The sequence below is a fragment of the Ranitomeya variabilis genome, chromosome 1, assembly GCF_051348905.1.
Source record: "Ranitomeya variabilis isolate aRanVar5 chromosome 1, aRanVar5.hap1, whole genome shotgun sequence".
NCBI lineage: Eukaryota > Metazoa > Chordata > Amphibia > Anura > Dendrobatidae > Ranitomeya > Ranitomeya variabilis.
Window position 1 is genome coordinate 1,142,578,176 of NC_135232.1, and position 21,403 is coordinate 1,142,599,578.

Below are 21,403 nucleotides of genomic sequence, written 5' to 3' on the forward strand. Positions count from 1 at the left end.
TTGCTTTTGTTTTGTTTTGTATTTTTGTCCGCTTGTTCTAATCTGTATCCTGACCTTTGCTGGAAGCTCTAGGGGGCTGGTGTTCTCCCCCCGGACCGTTAGACGGTTCGGGGGTTCTTGAATCTCCAGCGTGGATTTTTATAGGGTTTTTGTTGACCAAATAAGTTATCTTGCCTTATTCTGCTATTAGTAAGCTGGCCTCTCTTTGCTGAACCTGGTTCATTTCTGTGTTTGTCATTTCCTCTTACCTCACCGTTAATATTTGTGGGGGGCTTGGATCTTGCTTTGGGGTCCCTTTCTCTGGAGGCAAGAGAGGTCTTTGTTTTCTTCTCCTAGGGGTAGTTAGATTCTCCGGCTGGCGCGAGTCATCTAGCGATCACCGTAGGCATGATCCCCGGCTACTTCTAGTGTTGGCGTTAGGAGTAGATATTTGGTCAACCCAGTTACCACTACCCTATGAGCTGGATTTTTGTATCTCGCAGACTTACACGTACCTCTGAGACCCTGTCCACTGGGGTCATAACACCTCCGTCTACAAGACTTCTCTCGTGCTGTGCCAGCTCTCTGGAATGCACTTCCCTAGACGATCAGACTGATACCTAGCCCCGACCTATTCAAGCGCGCTCTAAAAACCCATCTCTTTAAACAAGCCTACCACATCAACTATTCAGTAAACTAACTTTGCCCTGTTCCCTCCTTCCAAATATCACTCTGAATCTGCACCCTACTATTCATCTGTCTCCACACCCTCCATGCATATAACTGCACTTGATACTTGACTATTGCACTTAAACACACGGGCTGATGACCGGATCATGCAGCTTTGTATGAAAATCCCTATTTATTATAATTGCCAGACCTGAAATAACAAGCACTTTGCACCTATTGTGTCCCCCCATTTCCTTGTAGATTGTAAGCTCACGAGCAGGGACCTCACTCCTAATGTCACTGTTTAAATTGTCTTAACTTGTATTGAATTTGTCTGTCTTAACTTGTATTGAATTTGTCTGTATAAGTCCCCACTTAATTGTAAAGCGCTGCGGAATATGTTGGCGCTATATAAATAAAGATTATTATTATTATTATTATTATAGCTCACCCTGTTCCCCGTATTACTTCTGATGGTGAAGACAACAACGCCACATACCTTGACCATAAAGAACAAAAAGACAGCGCCACAATGGATGGTGAAAAAAATAAGAGCTTACATTTATTCTGCCTCCTGTAGTGACGTTTCGGTCAACAGACCTTTATTAAGCACATACCTTGTCTTAGCTGCTGAATCTGCACTTGGTCTGTATCCTTACCCACCCAGGGAGGAGGGGAGTAGTAGTATCCTGTAATAAACCAACCAGATAAACAAGGTAATAGGAATAGGGATAAAGGAAAATACCAATTATACAAATATACACGCATTAACAGCAGAGAGTTAAACCAAAGTAGGAGAATCAAGGCAAATAGCACACAGTCAAAACCTAGCACCAGTCACAGATAAACCCACCAAAATGCCTTCTCCAATAACAACCACCAGCAATCTCAATTCATGCAGCAAAAGCTACTCTGATAATGAGTGCTAGCCAGGGTACAGATTATATAGGAAATGGAAGTGACTCAAAGTTCAGAGCTGAGAGCCTTAACACTCCAGGATCTCTCAACAGAGCAGATTAACTCCTGCACTGCTAAAACAAATTGATGCCATTAAATATGAAGGTGAAGTGCTTCTAATCAGTGCATGAAGAGAAATCAGATGCTTCAGTCTTCTAACTCCTCTCTGTCATAGTAAACCCATGACATGTTATTTATAAAAAGGTGGTGCAAACCAAGAAAGCCATGGGATTTTCACTTTGATAAATGAAGAAGTGAAAGCTGTTTTTTAAGTCCAAAAATTATCCCTTGGATAAGGATAAAAAGCTGATGAACATGCTGTTTTGAATGCAAAGTGGTAGAAGTAGAGGGTGCACGTGGAGGCCCTAAACAAGGTGAATGAGCCAGAAGCAGTGGAGGAAGTGTTAGATACAGAAATTTGACCCGTAAGCCTTGGGGATTCCAAAAATTTCTGTCTAGTGACATCTTGGTGTCCAGTGCTTTAGTTCACATTCCTTATTGTGCAGTGGTTTACCTCTCCATCCCCTGGTGTGTAGTGGTTTAGTTCTCCAAAACTATGTTTTAGTAGCTTAGTAGTCCAACCTAGTCCAACCCCTGTTGTCTAGTATTTTAGTTCTCCATCTACTGGTGTTTAGTGGTTTAGTTATTCAACCCTTGTTGTTTAGTAGTTTATTTCTCCATCCCTTGTTCATTGTCTAGTAGGTTAGTTCTCAATCTTCCACTGTGTAGTGGTTTAGTTATCCAACCATAGATGTTTAGTAGTTTAGCTCTCCAACCCCTGTTATCTAGTAATTTAGTTCTCTATCTTATGGTGTGTATATGTTTAGTTCTGCAAGCCTTTGGGATTCCAACACTTGTGGATCAGCCCCTTCCCCACCTGCCCTGACAGCCACCAGAGTCACCTAGTGCCCAGTCATCGAGATTTAATGCCCCTAGCCATGCATGCTCATCCAGTTGTCAGTGTTGAAATACACCGTGTCAGACATAGATTTTTTCAAGGAAGGGGTCATATTGTCTGTGACATGATGGTGAAGCACAGACACATCTTTCTCTAACACCCCAGGTGACCGATTGTTACAGTGATATTGCCTTCCATGCAGGTAGGGTAATATCATGCTTGGAGGCAAGGGGATCCCCTTCACCAGGTAAGGCACCCACACACAACACATTCCAAATCCAGGCCAGAAGGGGGAGCTCAGGACCCAGATTCAGGGGAGCTTCACAAGCTTAATATGTTCTGGTCTGGAAGAGCAGTTAGGCAGTTGGTGAGAGACAGTGGAAAGAGGAGGAAGTATGGAAGCTGAGCGCAGACAGGGGAGCCGTTGCAGCCCGGATTTAAGCTGCAGCTCCAGGAAGGAAGGAGAACCCGTGGGGTTGAATGTGGTGGAGCTATTGAGGAAGGAGCAGAGGAAAGATAAAGGGCTCAGAGGGGAACTGTGACAGGGCAACCTCAGAGCCTGAATGCAGAAACTGGGCACAGGGAGCCTGGGGTTGTGTCACTCTCCAGGACGCATGACAGATTCGGAGGGCTGAAAACTGTATGTGATTTGTCCACACCACACCTGAAGATGCCACAGCAACTGAAGGGCCTTGGTCATGATAGAGACCCTGTAAGACTGCTCAATCTGCCCGTCATACAGGTATCTGTCCCAGAACAGGGGAAAGGAGGGGTATCTTGCCAGCAAGCTTCAAGCAGCAGAGACGTGGCACACCAGTGTTAGCAGGAAAGGCTCACCGATCTCAACTGGAAAAGGGATTGATTTATTGCCTCCAGGCCAGCCGGACCACCTCAACACCTGTACCTGGAACCCTGGACTGAGGCTGACTGCTTCCATCAGTAAACCAGGTAAATACAGCAAATCTGTGTCCTGGTTCTTTACTATACCATCCACCACACCATCTGTGCCATACACCTTGGGAGCCCTGGGGACCAAGCTTCACCTGTGGAAATTGTCACCATCTTGCTGCATCACCCCAGAGGACCCCTTTAAGCAGTGTTGGTCCCTACTGACCGAAAACCACAGGTGGCGACACGAACATAGACTTTATTACCAAATTCCCTTTAAAGACCTTTCCCCCTTTAAGTGAGAGCCCAGGGCCACGGACCGGGTCGCAGTCATTGCGACATCCCCTTTAAGTGCGACCGGACCCGGTACTGAGCACCCCACTGCCTAGGTGGGCGACTCATCTTTTTGGCATCACGAACAGGATGGACTGACCCATTGAAATGGGTCCTGTGCACCATGGACTGTAATAAACTGTGTGAAATTGTTTAATGGCCGCCATTGTTGCATCACGAGGCGGATAAAAGTGGAAGAAGATGTGTTGTCATGGGTGGAGTTCAAGAACCAGCATGAAAGCTGGATCCACCCACTAAAGAGACTTTAATGCCACCAGAACATGTCCATTACCAGGACGGATCCGCCCCCGGAGATGGCCAGCGGGAAAGTGGGGAAGAGATCACCCACAAAAGAGAAAGGAGAGAGTGATGGAACAAGATGTGGGAAAGCATGGCCGCAGCATGGCTGCACGCTACCCGGTAAATACATTAGCGGTAAATACATTGACCCGCAAGACCTGGGCACTCCAAGGCTTGGTGTCTAGTGACACCTTGGTGTTTGCTGCTTTAGTTCTCTAACCCCTGGTGTGTACTAGTTTAGTACTCCAACCCAAGTTGTTTATTAGTTTGGTTCTTCAACCGCTGTTGTCTATTAGTTTAGTTATCTATTGTATGGCGTGTAGTGGTTTAGTTCAACCTTCGCTGTTTAGTAGTTTAGGTCTCCAACCCTTGTTGTCTAGTAGTTTAGTTATCCATCTTATGGAGTGTATTGGTTTATTTCTTCACCCCCAAGTGCCCTGCAAGCCTTGGGGATTGCAAGACTTCTGGAGCAGCCCCTTCCCTTACTGCCCCTACAGCTACCATAGTCACCCAGTGCCCAGTCATCTAGCTGTAGTTCCCCTGTCCATGGTTGCTCGTCCAGGTGTCATTGTTGAAATGCACCCTGGCAGACATAGAATTTTTCAGGGAACAGGTGATGTTGTCTGCGACTTGTTGCTGTAGCGTAGGCACACTTTCTTAGAGAAGTAATGGTGACTGGGCAATGGGTTTTGGGGGGGACTGCGACAGCCATCAGCTTTCAGAAACCATCTGTATCCATAAGGCGGAAACGCTACACTTCCATAGCCAACAGATTGGAGTGGCCATGCAATAATCACAGAGATCACAGGCCATGAGTCATATAGAAACAAGTGCAGTGATCTTAGTAACGAAAAGCTCTCAGCTGGCCTCTATCATCCAGACAATGGCAGGATTGGGCAACGAATCATCAGAGGAGGCCGCAGGCTGGTCACAATAATTAGTTCTCAGAAAAGTATTAGTGAGCGTACGGCTTCTCCACGTCCAGATTCCACCACATGGAATATGCATGTATCCTTCTGTATGATCACTTCTAACTCCACGATAACTCTACACTCCTCACTGCCAACAGCAATCCTGTTTTTCACCCAATAAATAAATGCAGGCCGATTGGAGGCCGTTTTTCTTTTGAGGTTCACACCATCAGGGTGTTCCATCCCCTCTCCCTCAAAATAGCAGTCATATACGGGACCCCAAGGCTCACCCACCCACTTCCTTGACCATATTTATGCGTTGCGGCCACACTTCATGTCCTCAGGATTGACAACTCTTATCCTGGGAGACTTCAACAGCTCCACCTCCCCAACTTCATCCCAGCTTCTATCTCTAGCCAGTTCTCGTGGCCTCTCACAACTTTCAAACTCTGAGACACACAAAGATGGTAACACACCTGATATGGACTTTGTCCAGCTCAGTTCAATCTCCTACCTTGATGACTCACCTCTTACCCTTTGTCCCCCATGAAATTAGGATTATAACCACAACTTAGATATTTTTAGGTGCTCTCTAAAAACATCTGTTTAGGGCGACCTATCATGTTCTACAATCAAAGTCATTTTTATATGTATAGCTTATTCTGTACTAGTCTGAACCTAATTCACCATCAAACACAACCGTACCCATAAGGCTCGTGCAGCATTTATCTAGCCCCATTTCCTCAAGATGCACTAAAACAAGATGTCTGCTCATTATATGGAGACGGACATGCGATTTCAGCAGCCAATGACACAAGCCATTGTATCAGGACATTGTGGATATTTCCTGCGCACTGATTGGCTAACCGCACTGTGCACAATTAAAGTTGGAAGTAAAAAAAAAATTAGCTTATCAGCACACCTCGCTTCTGAGCTGTGCAAACCCCTTACCCTCATCAAACACGTGCCCCTCGCTTGTCATACACCACCATTATCGTAGCCAAAGTGCTGAAAATAATTCAGTGGCAACGCAAATATTTTCCCGCAATTTTTTACAAATGTTTCTGAGTTTTTCCGATTTTATATAATTTTGCTGTATACGTGCTAAATTTATGTTTGCCGATCGTTTTCCAAACAAATTCGCTCACCATTACTTACAATCTCATAGTTATTTTTAGTTTTCATTTTGCTGCAGTGGATTTTATTTAACATAATGCTTTTTCTCTCTACATTTGTTGTACATTATCATATTTTGCCTAAGTAAAGATAAAAAACTAAAAGTTTACAAGCGTAAAATTAACAAACAAATTGCTTTAAAAATAACCTCTTGCAATTCAACACTGTATATAGTACAGCATTTGTATGAACAATGTAAATCAGTGATGATTTACATTATGTAGCAGTAAAACTAGAGGTGTATAGGTGGTCAGCTAGATGAGCAGTGAAATGAGTATCCAAGAACTACAGGTGCTTCTCACGAAATTGGAATATCATCAAAAAGTTAATTTATTTCAGTTCTTCAATACAAAAAGTTAAACTCCTACATTATTATTACAAACAGAGTGATCTATGTCAAGTGTTTATTTCTGTTAATGTTGATGATTATGGCTTACAGCCAATGAAAACTCAAACGTCATTATCTCAGTAAATTAGAATACTTTACAACACCAGCTTGAAAAATGATTTTAAAATCTGAAATCTTGGCCTAATGAAATGTATGTTCAGTAAATCCACTCAATACTTGGTCGGGCTCCTTTTGCATCAATTACTGCATCAATTCGGCATGGTATGGAGGCGATCAGTCTGTGGCACTGCTGAGATGTTATGGAAGCCCTGGATGCTTGATAGCAGCCTTCAGCTCGTCTGCATTGTTGGGTATGTTGTCTCTCATCTTCCTCTTGACAATATCCAATAGATTCTCTTTTTAAACCAAGTATTGGAACTTTTATCAGTGTGGACAGGTGCCAAGTCCTGCTGGAGAATGACATTTCCATCTGCAAAAAGCTTGTTGGCAGAATGAAGCATGGAGTCCTCTAAAATTTCCTTGCTGATGGCTGCACTGACTTTGATCTTGATAAAACACAGTGGACCTACACCACCACATGGCATGGCTCCCTAAACCATCACTGATTGTGGAGACTTCACACTAGACCTCAATCAGCTTGGATTGTGGCCTCTCCACTCTTCCTCCAGACTCTGGGACCTTGATTTCCAAATGTACTGCAAAATGTGGTTTCATCTGAAAACAACACCTTGGACCACTGAGTAACAATCCAGTTCTTTTTTTCCCTTTGCCCAGGTAAGATGCTTCTGGCGTTGTCTATTGGTCATGAGTGGCTTGATACAAGGAATTTGACACTTGTTGCCCATGTCCTGGACATGTCTGTGTGTGGTGGCTTTTGAAGCAATGACTCCAGCAGCAGTCCACTTCTTGTTAATCTTCCACAAATCCTTTTATTGGCTTTTCTTTACAATCCTTTCAAGGTTGCGGTTATCCCGGTTGCTTGTGCACCTTTTTCTACCACACGTTTTCCTTCCACTCAACTTTCCATTAAAATGCTTTGATACAGCACTCTGTGAACAGCCAACTTCTTTAGCAATGACCTTTTATGGCTTACCCTCCTTGTGGAGTGTGTCAATGACTGCCTTCTGGAGATCTGTCAAGTCAGCAGTATTCCCCATGAGCCTGCTGAAAAAGACTAAGGGACCTATTTAAATGCTCAAAAAGCCTTTACAGGTGTTTTTTGCTAATTATTCTAATTTACTGCGATAGTGACTTTTGATTTTTCATTGGCTGTAAGCCATAATCAACATAAATAAACACGTGAAATAGATCACTCTGTGTGTAATGACTTTATATAATATATGAGTTTTACTGTTTGTATTTAACAACTTAAATAATTTATCTTTTTGATGCTATTCTAATTTTGTGAGAAGCACCTGTATCTACATATAGACGAGAACATAAAAAAATACATTCATATCGAGGAAAATATATTTGTTTTAAATTGAATTTCTTGGTACAATCAGCACAATTTGGTGAATTTGAGTCTCTTAAGATCTGCTCATCTCTAATTATAACTTGGTTCACATGGTTTTAATGTGAAAAACAGAACAAAAATTCTGCCCACTTTAACAGATGCGCTGTTATGTTTTTAGGGACTTTTTGGCTCAAAGTCAAAGTGTACTGGCAGCAACGGTGCTGGATAACTCTCCCTGCTGGTGCAATGTGGCGACAAGAGGTCAACATAACTTCCTTTCCCTAATGAAGTTGAGAATAACACTAGTTGCCGTGTCTTGGCATGAGCTTATAGACTGATTAAAATATTAACTTAAAATCTCATACATTTTTATTTTTAAGTTCATTGAGCTGCATTGGATAATACATGATATATAAATTTAATATATTATGGATAGCATTTATTATTATGCCCTTTATCTCTACATTTGTAGTTAGTGTTGAGCGATACCTTCCGATATTCGAAAGTATCGGTATCGGATTGGATCGGCCGCTACCGGCAAAATATCGGATCTCGCCGATACCCGATACCAATACAAGTCAATGGGACACAAATATCGGAAGGTATCCTGGATGGTTCCCTGTCATGGTTCTCAATGGCAAGAGAACGTAGTTAAGCATACAAAAAGGACTAGCTCTTGGAAGATGGGAACTCGAGCTGACTGTGAGCTAAACCTACCGCACAAATAACAGTGGCCGGGTAGCGTGCCTACGTTTTATCCCTAGACGCCCAGCGCCAGCCGGAGAACTGACTGACCCTAGCAGAGGAAAATACAGACCTGGCTTACCTCTAGAGAAATTTTCCCCAAAAGGCAGACAGTAGCCCCCACATATATTGTCGGTGATTTCAGAGGAAATTGACATACGAAGTATGAAGATAGGTTTAGCAAATTGAGGTCCGCTTACTAGATAGTAGGAAGACAGAAAAGGGAACTTCACAGTCAGCTGAAAACCCTTTCAAAACACCATCCTGGAATTACTTTAAGACTCTAATATCAACTCATGACACCAGAGTGGCAATTCCAGCTCACAAGAGCTTCCAGCCTCAGAAATAAACAATCAAAGAGAACTGGAACAAAAATGCAAAACAAACTTAGGACTACAAGTCCAACTTAGCTGATAGTAGTCTAGGAGCAGGAACATGCAACAGAAAGGCTTCTGGTAACATTGTTGGCCGGCATAGAAATGACTGAGGAGCAAGGCTAAATAGACAACTCCCATATCCTGATGGAAACAGGTGAACAGAGGCGATGAAGCACACAAGTTCAGTACCACCAGTGACCACCGGGGGAGCCCAGAAACCAAATTCACAACAGTACCCCCCCCCTCAAGGAGGGGGCACCGAACCCTCACCAGAACCACCAGGGCGATCAGGATGAGCCCTATGAAAGGCACGGACCAAATCGGAGGCATGAACATCAGAGGCTGTCACCCAAGAATTATCCTCCTGACCGTAGCCCTTCCACTTGACCAGATACTGAAGTCTCCGTCTGGAAACACGGGAGTCCAAGATCTTCTCGACAACGTACTCCAACTCACCCTCAACCAACACCGGAGCAGGAGGCTCAACGGAAGGCACAACCGGTACCTCATACCTGCGCAACAATGACCGATGGAAGACATTATGAATAGAAAAAGATGCAGGGAGGTCCAAACGAAAGGACACAGGGTTAAGAATCTCCAATATCTTGTACGGGCCGATGAACCAAGGCTTAAACTTAGGAGAAGAAACCTTCATAGGGACAAAACGAGAAGACAACCACACCAAGTCCCCAACACAAAGACGAGGACCAACACAACGATGGCGGTTGGCAAAATGCTGAGTCTTCTCCTGGGACAACTTCAAATTGTCCACCACATGCCCCCAAATCTGATGCAACCTCTCCACCACAGCATCCACTCCAGGACAATCCGAAGACTCCACCTGACCGGAAGAGAAACGAGGATGAAACCCCGAATTACAGAAGAAAGGAGAAACCAAGGTGGCAGAACTAGCCCGATTATTGAGGGCAAACTCCGCCAAGGGCAAAAAGGCAACCCAATCATCCTGATCCGCAGACACAAAACACCTCAAATAAGTCTCCAAGGTCTGATTAGTTCGCTCGGTCTGGCCATTAGTCTGAGGATGGAAAGCAGACGAAAAAGACAAATCAATGCCCATCCTAGCACAGAACGCTCGCCAAAATCTAGACACGAATTGGGTTCCCCTGTCAGACACGATATTCTCCGGAATACCATGCAAGCGAACCACATTTTGAAAAAACAGAGGAACCAGCTTGGATGAGGAAGGCAATTTAGGCAAGGGGACCAAATGGACCATCTTAGAGAAACGGTCACACACCACCCAGATGACAGACATCTTCTGAGAAACAGGGAGATCAGAAATAAAATCCATGGAGATGTGAGTCCAAGGCCTCTTCGGAATAGGCAAAGATAACAACAATCCACTAGCCCGAGAACAACAAGGCTTGGCCCGAGCACAAACATCACAAGACTGCACAAAACCTCGCACATCTCGCGACAGGGAAGGCCACCAGAAGGACCTAGCCACCAAATCCCTGGTACCAAAGATTCCAGGATGACCAGCCAACGCAGAAGAATGGACCTCCGATACGACTCTACTGGTCCAATCATCAGGAACAAACATTCTACCAGGCGGGCAACGATCAGGTCTATCCGCCTGAAACTCCTGCAAAACCCGTCGCAAGTCTGGGGAAACAGCAGATAATATCACTCCATCCTTAAGGATACCTGTAGGTTCAGAATTACCAGGGGAATCAGGCTCAAAACTCCTAGAAAGGGCATCCACCTTCACATTTTTAGAACCTGGTAGGTAAGAAACCACAAAATTAAACCGAGAGAAAAATAACGACCAGCGCGCCTGTCTAGGATTCAGGCGCCTGGCAGACTCAAGATAAATCAAATTCTTGTGGTCAGTCAATACCACCACCTGATGTCTAGCCCCCTCAAGCCAATGACGCCACTCCTCAAAAGCCCACTTCATAGCCAAGAGCTCCCGATTACCAATATCATAATTTCGCTCAGCGGGCGAAAATTTACGAGAAAAGAACGCGCAAGGTCTCATCACGGAGCAGTCAGAACTTTTCTGCGACAAAACCGCCCCAGCTCCGATTTCTGAAGCGTCGACCTCAACCTGAAAAGGAAGAGTAACATCAGGCTGACGCAATACAGGGGCGGAAGAAAAGCGGCGCTTAAGCTCCCGAAAGGCCTCCACAGCAGCAGGGGACCAATCAGCAACATCAGCACCCTTCTTAGTCAAATCAGTCAACGGTTTAGCAACATCAGAAAAACCAGTTATAAATCGACGATAAAAATTAGCAAAGCCCAAAAACTTCTGAAGGCTCTTAAGAGAAGAGGGTTGCGTCCAATCACAAATAGCCTGAACCTTGACAGGGTCCATCTCAATGGAAGAGGGGGAAAAAATGTACCCCAAAAACGAAATCTTTTGAACCCCAAAAACGCACTTAGAACCCTTTACACACAAGGAATTAGAGCGCAAAACCTGAAAAACCCTCCTGACCTGTTGGACATGAGAGTCCCAGTCGTCCGAAAAAATCAAAATATCATCCAGATACACAATCATAAATTTATCCAAATATTCACGGAAAATGTCATGCATAAAAGACTGAAAGACTGAAGGGGCATTTGAAAGACCAAAAGGCATTACTAAATACTCAAAATGGCCCTCAGGCGTATTAAATGCGGTTTTCCACTCATCCCCCTGCTTAATTCGCACTAAATTATACGCCCCACGAAGATCAATCTTAGAGAACCACTTGGCCCCCTTTATTCGAGCAAACAAATCAGTAAGCAGTGGCAAAGGATACTGATATTTAACCGTGATTTTATTCAAAAGCCGATAATCAATACACGGCCTCAAAGAGCCATCTTTTTTAGATACAAAGAAAAAACCGGCTCCTAAGGGAGATGACGAAGGACGAATATGTCCCTTTTCCAAGGACTCCTTAATATATTCCCGCATAGCAGCGTGTTCAGGCACAGATAGATTAAATAAACGACCCTTTGGAAACTTACTGCCCGGAATCAGATCTATTGTACAATCGCAATCTCTGTGCGGAGGAAGTGAACCAAGTTTAGGCTCCTCAAAAACGTCACGATAATCAGATAAAAATTCCGGAATCTCAGAGGGAATAGATGACGAAATGGAAACCAAAGGTACGTCCCCATGAGTCCCCTGACATCCCCAGCTTAACACAGACATTGCTTTCCAGTCGAGGACTGGGTTATGAGATTGCAGCCATGGCAATCCAAGCACCAACACATCATGTAGATTATACAACACAAGGAAGCGAATAATCTCCTGGTGATCTGGATTAATACGCATAGTTACTTGTGTCCAGTATTGTGGTTTATTACTAGCCAATGGCGTGGAGTCAATACCCTTCAGAGGTATAGGAACTTCCAGAGGCTCTAAATTAAACCCACAGCGTTTGGCAAAGGACCAATCCATAAGACTCAAAGCGGCGCCAGAGTCGACATAGGCGTCCGCGGTAATAGACGATAAAGAGCAAATCAGGGTCACAGATAGAATAAACTTGGACTGTAAAGTACCAATTGAAACAGACTTATCAACCTTCTTAGTACGTTTAGAGCATGCTGATATAACATGAGTTGAATCGCCACAATAGAAGCATAACCCATTTTTTCGCCTAAAATTCTGTCGTTCGCTTCTGGACAGAATTCTATCACATTGCATAATCTCTGGCGCCTTCTCAGTAGACACCGCCAAATGGTGCACAGGTTTGCGCTCCCGCAAACGCCGATCAATCTGAATAGCCATTGTCATGGACTCATTCAGACCTGCAGGCACAGGGAACCCCACCATAACATCTTTAATGGCATCAGAGAGACCCTCTCTGAAATTCGCCGCCAGGGCGCACTCATTCCACTGAGTAAGCACAGACCACTTACGAAATTTTTGGCAGTATATTTCAGCCTCATCCTGCCCTTGAGACAGGGCCATCAAGGCTTTTTCAGCCTGAATCTCTAAATGAGGTTCCTCATAAAGCAACCCCAAAGCCAGGAAAAACGCATCCACATTGAGCAACGCAGGATCCCCTGGTGCCAAAGCAAATGCCCAATCCTGAGGGTCGCCCCGGAGCAAGGATATTACAATCCTGACCTGCTGTGCAGGATCTCCAGCGGAGCGAGATCTCAGAGACAAAAATAATTTACAATTATGTTTGAAATTCTGGAAGCGAGATCTATCCCCGGAGCAAAATTCAGGCAAAGGTACTCTAGGTTCAGATATAGGAGCATGAATTACAAAATCCTGTAAACTTTGAACCTTCATAGCGAGATTGTTCAGACCTGTAGCTAAACTCTGAGAATCCATTTTCATCAGGTGAAGTCAGAACCATTCAAGGATTAGAAGGAGAGAGAGACGAAGGCTGCAGTAAGCAGAGATGCTAGAGAATCAACTAATGAGCAAACTCAGAAAAAAAAAAAAATTCTCTGCAGACTTCTTTTCTCTCCTTTCTTCTGCCAATAATTTTAACCCTTGGCCGGCCAAACTGTCATGGTTCTCAATGGCAAGAGAACGTAGTTAAGCATACAAAAAGGACTAGCTCTTGGAAGATGGGAACTCGAGCTGACTGTGAGCTAAACCTACCGCACAAATAACAGTGGCCGGGTAGCGTGCCTACGTTTTATCCCTAGACGCCCAGCGCCAGCCGGAGAACTGACTGACCCTAGCAGAGGAAAATACAGACCTGGCTTACCTCTAGAGAAATTTTCCCCAAAAGGCAGACAGTAGCCCCCACATATATTGTCGGTGATTTCAGAGGAAATTGACATACGAAGTATGAAGATAGGTTTAGCAAATTGAGGTCCGCTTACTAGATAGTAGGAAGACAGAAAAGGGAACTTCACAGTCAGCTGAAAACCCTTTCAAAACACCATCCTGGAATTACTTTAAGACTCTAATATCAACTCATGACACCAGAGTGGCAATTCCAGCTCACAAGAGCTTCCAGCCTCAGAAATAAACAATCAAAGAGAACTGGAACAAAAATGCAAAACAAACTTAGGACTACAAGTCCAACTTAGCTGATAGTAGTCTAGGAGCAGGAACATGCAACAGAAAGGCTTCTGGTAACATTGTTGGCCGGCATAGAAATGACTGAGGAGCAAGGCTAAATAGACAACTCCCATATCCTGATGGAAACAGGTGAACAGAGGCGATGAAGCACACAAGTTCAGTACCACCAGTGACCACCGGGGGAGCCCAGAAACCAAATTCACAACAGTTCCCAGGGTCTGAAGGAGAGGAAACTCTCCTTCAGGCCCTGGGATCCATATTCATGTAAAAAATAAAGAATAAAAATAAAAAATATGGATATACTCACCCCTCCTGGACCTTAGCGGTGTAACCGGCAGCCTCCGTTCCTAAGAATGCAGAGTGAAGGACCTTCGATGACGTCGCGGCTTGTGATTGGTCGCATGACCGCTCATGTGACCGCTCACACGACCAATCACAAGCTGCGACGTCATCGCAGGTCCTACACTCACTGCATTCTTAGAAACAGAGGCTGCCGGTTTCACCGCTAAGGTCCAGGAGGGGTGAGTATATCCATATTTTTTATTTTTATTCTTTATTTTTTACATGAATATGGATCCCAGGGCCTGAAGGAGAGTCTCCTCTCCTCCAGACCCTGGGAACCATACACTGGGAACTTCCGATTTCCAATATCACAGAAATATCGGAACTCGGTATCGGAATTCCGATACAGCGAATATCGGCCGATACCCGATATTTGCAGTATCGTAATGCTCAACACTATTCGTAGTACATTATCAATTTTATTTTCCCCAAGAAAAAAAGAAAAAATAGAAGTTTACAAGCGTAAAAGCAAAATAAAAATTCTTAAAACAAAGAAGCCAAACCTACAGTATGCTACTAAACATAAACTGACCTAAAAGTAGAAAAAAATAAAAAATATATTTTCTTTATTAAGAGCTATCATTTTGCCATAGCGTTTTTTCTTACAAAAAATAGACAATAAGAATTCATTAGAAAGCAAAAAAAAATCTTATGTTTCCATGAGAGGCTCCTTCTTCAGGCTAATTACAAATCAACTGGCCTGAAGAAGGAGCCTCCATGCTCTAAAAGCTACAAAAATAATTCTCCTGCTTATCCAATAAAGGCATAACCTTTAGAATACTTTTGTAATTTTTTGGGCATCTGAGAATTTACATTGCTCTTTCTGGCTATTATGGTCCCACAATATATTTTTTTATTGTCATTTTTTTGTTAGGTAGTTAAGTAATAAAATAGGAAAAACATAAATGAGAAACTTACACATAACATTGAACACACACAAATTAACCACACAAATTATCTAATGTTTTTCAGTTTTGAGATACAGATTCTCACATAATTGGCCTCCAACAACAGGAACCTTTTATTGTTTAAAATGTTTTTTCTCAGAAAACCCAAAAAATAGTTTACAATTTGCAGAAACAGATAGGTATGTTCTGCTAAGTTGTATTTTTTTACTTACTGTGTGCAGATTATTTTGGGGAATATGTCTTTTCTATAATCCAATTGCTTTGCACATGAGTGTACAGTGAAGATTCCTCCTATAATAATGTCTCCATCGTGAGAATATTTATATTCGAATGTATAGTCCTTCATTGTTAGACGACATCCAGGAGCCGAGTTCTGAGAAGAGCAAAAAATCAAGCAGAAGAGGAATATCCAGCAGAGCTTCAGTGGAACATCCCATACAATGTAACGGGACATCAGAGGATTGGTGAAGACTCTTCTCTGTGTTCCCAAATGACAGATGGAAATCTTTACTGGAAGGATAAGGATCGCACTGACAATGCCAGGATGACGGCTTTATATCTACTTTCAAGTCATATTTTAAACTTGATGTAGTAAATTGTAATTATAAAAAAAAAGTAAAGTAGGAATAAAATAAGGTCAGTCACAGGTGTGAGGGAAATATTAGAATTGTAAATGTAATAAATAAAATAGGAAAAGCAACAGCCAATGAGTTACGATAGAGGTCTCAAAGTCTTTGTACTTTGCTGAGAACTGGGGTCTTATGTTTGGTATCAGTCATTCAGAAGATCAACCGATGTCCACATTTAAGAACAATGGCCTTGCAACGTCTCATTCGCAGCCTCCAAGATATCATGTGGAAGCAGCACAGTTACTAAGGGGATTTATGTATCAGGTTTAATATGAAAAAGTGCCTCTTCTCCAACTCCCATTATCAGCTCATTTGGCAGTGCGAAGCATAGGCAGGGGTGGACTCTAAATTACTGAATTACTCATTATTTTTGTACTTGATCAAAATTCTGTTTTCATCTCATCACTCCTGTCAGATAAATTATTCCTATTGCAATTCATTAAAAGAAAAATACTCTTAAAAAAAAACTGTGCATTAAGATTTTTTTTATTGAAATTGTAGAATCTGGACAACATACATTTTCAGGCTCAATCCTACTTAGGCATCAGCTCTAATATTAATGCCTTCCATTGCAGTTAAATTTCTAAATAGAAGACCCTTTAGTCAAAGACATTTGGAACGATTGTAAAACAGGTTACAAATTTTGAGATTTTGAAAGAAAGTGGAAATATCACACAAAACTTCAACTACTACTGTGCATGACCCATATTATCTCATCATGGTGCTAACCAAATACCATCATGCAAAATCCATAACCCAACATATCTCGTCATGAGGACGCATACCATAGTTCAGCACAAATTCCTTTCCAGAGGACATAGAGAATTTTTGCAGAGCAGCACAAAATAATTACGCAGTATCATTAAGCATCCTGAAACGTGGTCAGTACAGTATAAGATTGTGTCTACATCTATGTTTGAGGCATTTGACAGAAAGTAGCCATGACCATCTTGGTGGGATTATAAGTCAATAGTGTCGGTCGTTGCCTTTAGTGTTCGTCATGTGGAGGATTCAACATTGCATTTTCATTTTCATTAACCCCTTCATGACCGTGGGATTTTTCGTTTTTCCGTTTTCGTTTTTCACTCCCCTCCTTCCCAGAGCCATAACTTTTTTTATTTTTCCGTCAATTTGGCCATGTGAGGGCTTATTTTTTGCGGGACGAGTTGTACTTTTGAATGACACCATTGGTTTTACCATGGCATGTACTAGAAAACGGGAAAAAAATTCCAAGTGCGGTGAAATTGCAAAAAAAGTGCAATCCCACACTTGTTTTTTGTTTGTGTTTTTTGCTAGGTTCACTAAATGCTAAAACTGACCTGCCATTATGATTCTCCAGGTCAGTATGAGTTCATAGACACCTAACATGACTAGGTTATTTTTCACCTAAGTGGTGAAAAAAAATTCCAAACTTTGCACAAAAAAAAAAAATAAAATTGCGCCATTTTCTGCCATAAAATTGCGCCATTTTTAACTTTTACCATGCTTCTATAGCCTCCATGGGAGGCTAGAAGCAGGCACAGCCCGATCGGCTCTGCTACATAACAGCGATCATCAGATCGCTGTTATGTAGCTAAAATGCAGGTGTGCTGTGAGCGCCGACCACAGGGTGGCGCTCACAGCCACCGGCGATCAGTAACCATAGAGGTCTCAAGGACCTCTATGGCTACAATATACAAGCATCGCCGACCTCCGATCATGTGACGGGGGTCGGCGATGCGCTCATTTCCGGCCGCCCGGCCGGATGCGGTAGTTAAATGCCGCTGTCTGCGTTTGACAGTGGCATTTAACTAGTTAATAGCGGCGGGTGATCACGATTTCACCCGCCGCTATTGCGCGAACATGTCAGCTGTAAAAAACAGCTGACATGTCGCGACTTTGATGTGCGCTCACCGCCGGAGCGCACATCAAAGCAGGGGACCCGACATCGGACGGGATAGTACGACCGATGTCGGGAAGGAGTTAAAACCAGAAACCAAAATGCAGATGTGAGAAAAGCCTAATCTAATTGTATTTAAAGATAATGTCCACCTATCACCAATTCCCAATTTTTTCCCTTTTAACAACAGTGTCCAAATATTCTTTTTGGTCCAGAATGAAAAATGAATATTATAGCCACTAAAGTACAGTGAATGTAATACATCTACACACTACATCTACATGCATCTAATACATCTACACACTTAAAAGGCATGGTTTTTGTCTTGTAAAAAATCATTTTGGATCTTATTATATCACCTATAATCTGAACAAAACCCTTTTAGATATAAGCTGAAATAATTTTGTGGTGGAAATACAAATTGCAAAATTTAAATAAAGTGGTTGCGTAAGTGTGAAGACACTATTATGATTGGAGATGTGGTTGTGTTCTGCATTAGCCAATCACATTTAAACTCATATTAAATAGTAGTCAGTAGTGTTGAGCGATACTTTCCGATATCGGAAAGTATCGGTATCGGAAAGTATCGGCCGATACCGTCAAAATATCGGATCTAATCCGATACCGATACCCGATCCCAATGCAAGTCAATGGGACGAAAATATCGGAATTAAATTAAACCCTTTATAAACTTGTAGGTTCATTCTACATGAAGGAAAACAACTAAGAATAATGTAGGATGTATTGGGGGACGTGGCGGAGACATTAAAGGCACAGAGGTTTAGCCCAATCTAATAGAATAGCAGTTTGTTTTTTTTTTTTTTATGACGTTCGGCGTTAGAAAGATTTTGACTATGTTCATTTTTTTTTTATTTTGTCAGATATTGATGTTTCACTACTTCCACGCCCTTCACCTTCTTTTTTACTTCTCCCACACTTTCTTCTTCATTATCCTCATCATCAGCTTCTTTGACATCAACTTCTTCACCTTATTCATCTTCTTCTTCATCTTCTACCTATTATTTTTTTGGTTACATTATTCATATTCTTTTTATTTTACTATTATCTTCTTCATATTCTACTTCTTCATCATATTCTTATTTGTGACAGGCATTGCCATAGTTGTTATCTATAAAAGTTTGAAGATTACACCTTCCGTTCTGCCTGTCACAAAACAGTTACATTTGTCCGCGTTCAGTTTGGCCTGCAGCATCAGGCTTTATCCAGGGGCACCACGAGGAGGAACGGACTCACCCCCATACACTGCTTAGTCTTCTTCTGCTTATAATTTAGATAATATTTTTTGCTCTGATATTTTGTGTTATGCTTAATGTTCTTCTGCTCTTTGTTCTGCAGCCTCTTGTTTTTCTGCTTCTCGGTCTTCCAGGTCGTCGTCGTCTCCAGGGTCGTCGTCTCCGGGGTCGTCGTCATCGGGGTGGTCTTCAGGGTCGTCGTCTCCGGGGTCGTCGTCATCGGGGTGGTCTTCAGGGTCATCGTCTCCAGGGTCGTCGTCATCACGGTGGTTGTCGTCTCTGGTGTCGTCGTCATCTTAGGGGTGGTCTTCCGGGTCATCGTGTTTAGTCTCTTGAACTTGGAAATGTAGCAGAAGGTACAAGAAGGCTGAGAAAATGCCGAGAACCAGCTTATGGAACTGGAACTCGGATGGCTACCCGAAGGTCCAAGAGCCAATGGAACGACAGAGGACCAGCTGACGTTACTGGAACCCGGTTACTAAGCAGGAGGTACCCGTGCCTGAAAGCACTACCAAGGACCACCTGACGTTGGTGGAACTCGGATACCCAGAGGGAGGCACCTAAGCCAAAGGCTCTGCCCGGAACCAGCTGACGGTACTGGAACCAGGATGGGGAGCAGAAGGTACAAGAGCAAAAGACACTGCCGAGAACCAGCTGACGGTGCTGGAACCCGGATGGGTAGCCGAAGGTCCAAGAGCCAATGGAACTACCGAGGACCAGCTGATGTTACTGGAACCCGGTTACTAAGCAGGAGGTACCCGTGCCTGAAAGCACTACCAAGGACCACCTGACGTTGGTGGAACTCGGATACCCAGAGGGAGGCACCTAAGCCAAAGGCTCTGCCCGGAACCAGCTGACGGTACTGGAACCAGGATGGGGAGCAGAAGGTACAAGAGCAAGTGTCTGCGTGGCTGTTGCAGGACACGTTGCCGGCTGCACAGCAGGGGAACAGCTGGCGGTGCTGAACCCCACTGACACATTGGCTGGTGTTTTTCTCTGTGCAGCTAGCAGTACCGGGCCCCAACTGGCGGTGTTGGAGCCCGGGGTCAGCAGGAGGAGGAGAGGGAGCAGAGTGTAGGCCGAAGCCTGCACTGGCGGCAGCTTTGGGTCTGTTGTGCCTGCGTGGCTGTTGCAGGACACGTTGCCGGCTGCACAGCAGGGGAACAGCTGGCGGTGCTGAACCCCACTGACACATTGGCTGGTGTTTTTCTCTGTGCAGCTAGCAGTACCGGGCCCCAACTGGCGGTGTTAGAGCCCGGGGTGAGCAGGAGGAGGAGATGGAGCAGAGTGTAGGCCGAAGCCTGCACTGGCGGCAGCTTTGGGTCTGTTGTGCCTGCGTGGCTGTTGCAGGACACGTTGCCGGCTGCACAGCAGGGGAACAGCTGGCGGTGCTGAACCCCACTGACACATTGGCTGGTGTTTGGCTCTGTGCAGCTAGCAGTACCGGGCCCCAACTGGCGGTGTTGGAGCCCGGGCTCTGCAGGGGGAGCAGAGTGTAGGCCGAAGCCTACTTGAACCGATTTCAAAGGTAACCTTTAACCCCCCCTCAGGGGTTACAAAGTAGAAGAGCCACAGCTTATGCAGCAGTAGTGCTGCACAAGTCAAAGGTTGCTCTTTTAATTTTGTTTCTTGCACACGCTGAATGAAACACGTATAACATTTAGCCCTTTAAACAGTCAAACTGTGTTGGAGGCGCGAGTTCCCTTTGTAATGAGACGCAGCACAGATGTCAAGAATCCCACCTTGGTGCTGGGTGCAGCCTCCTGAGCGTTGTTATTTGCTGTACAGGAGTCTGCGCTGTCGTGTTATCCCCTGGCCTAGCGCTGTTAGCGCTGCCCATCTTCTGACCTCATTTAATGTCGGCCGCTGCGGTTCGCGATGACCATGAATCCCAGCCCCGCGGTGTCTTAACATTGTTAAAACACTGCGGGGCTGTGATTCATGGCCTGGCGCAGCACATATGTTCGCCTCTCGCACTCGGGTCCTTACACCCGCTGCAGACTGTGCGGCGTCAGCTGATCCCTTATCGCATGCCACGGCCATGAAGCCGCACAGTCTGAAGAAGGCGGAAGGAGATGAGGGACAGGCGAACTGATGCACTGCTCATGCCCATCAATCACACCCTCGCAGTCCCAAGAAATAAGACACCGAGGGGCGTTGTGTGGGTCAGGGCGGCCGCAGAGGCGCAGGCAGCCAAACAATGATGCCAGAAGACGGGCAGCGCTACCAAGGGGGTTGCAGCGTGTCATTACAAAGGAAAGTCACACCCCCGGGACGGTTAAATGGTCACACAGAGGACACATTTCAGACGTGTTTTCAGTTCCACATGTGCGAGGAGAATACGTTTATGAGCCAC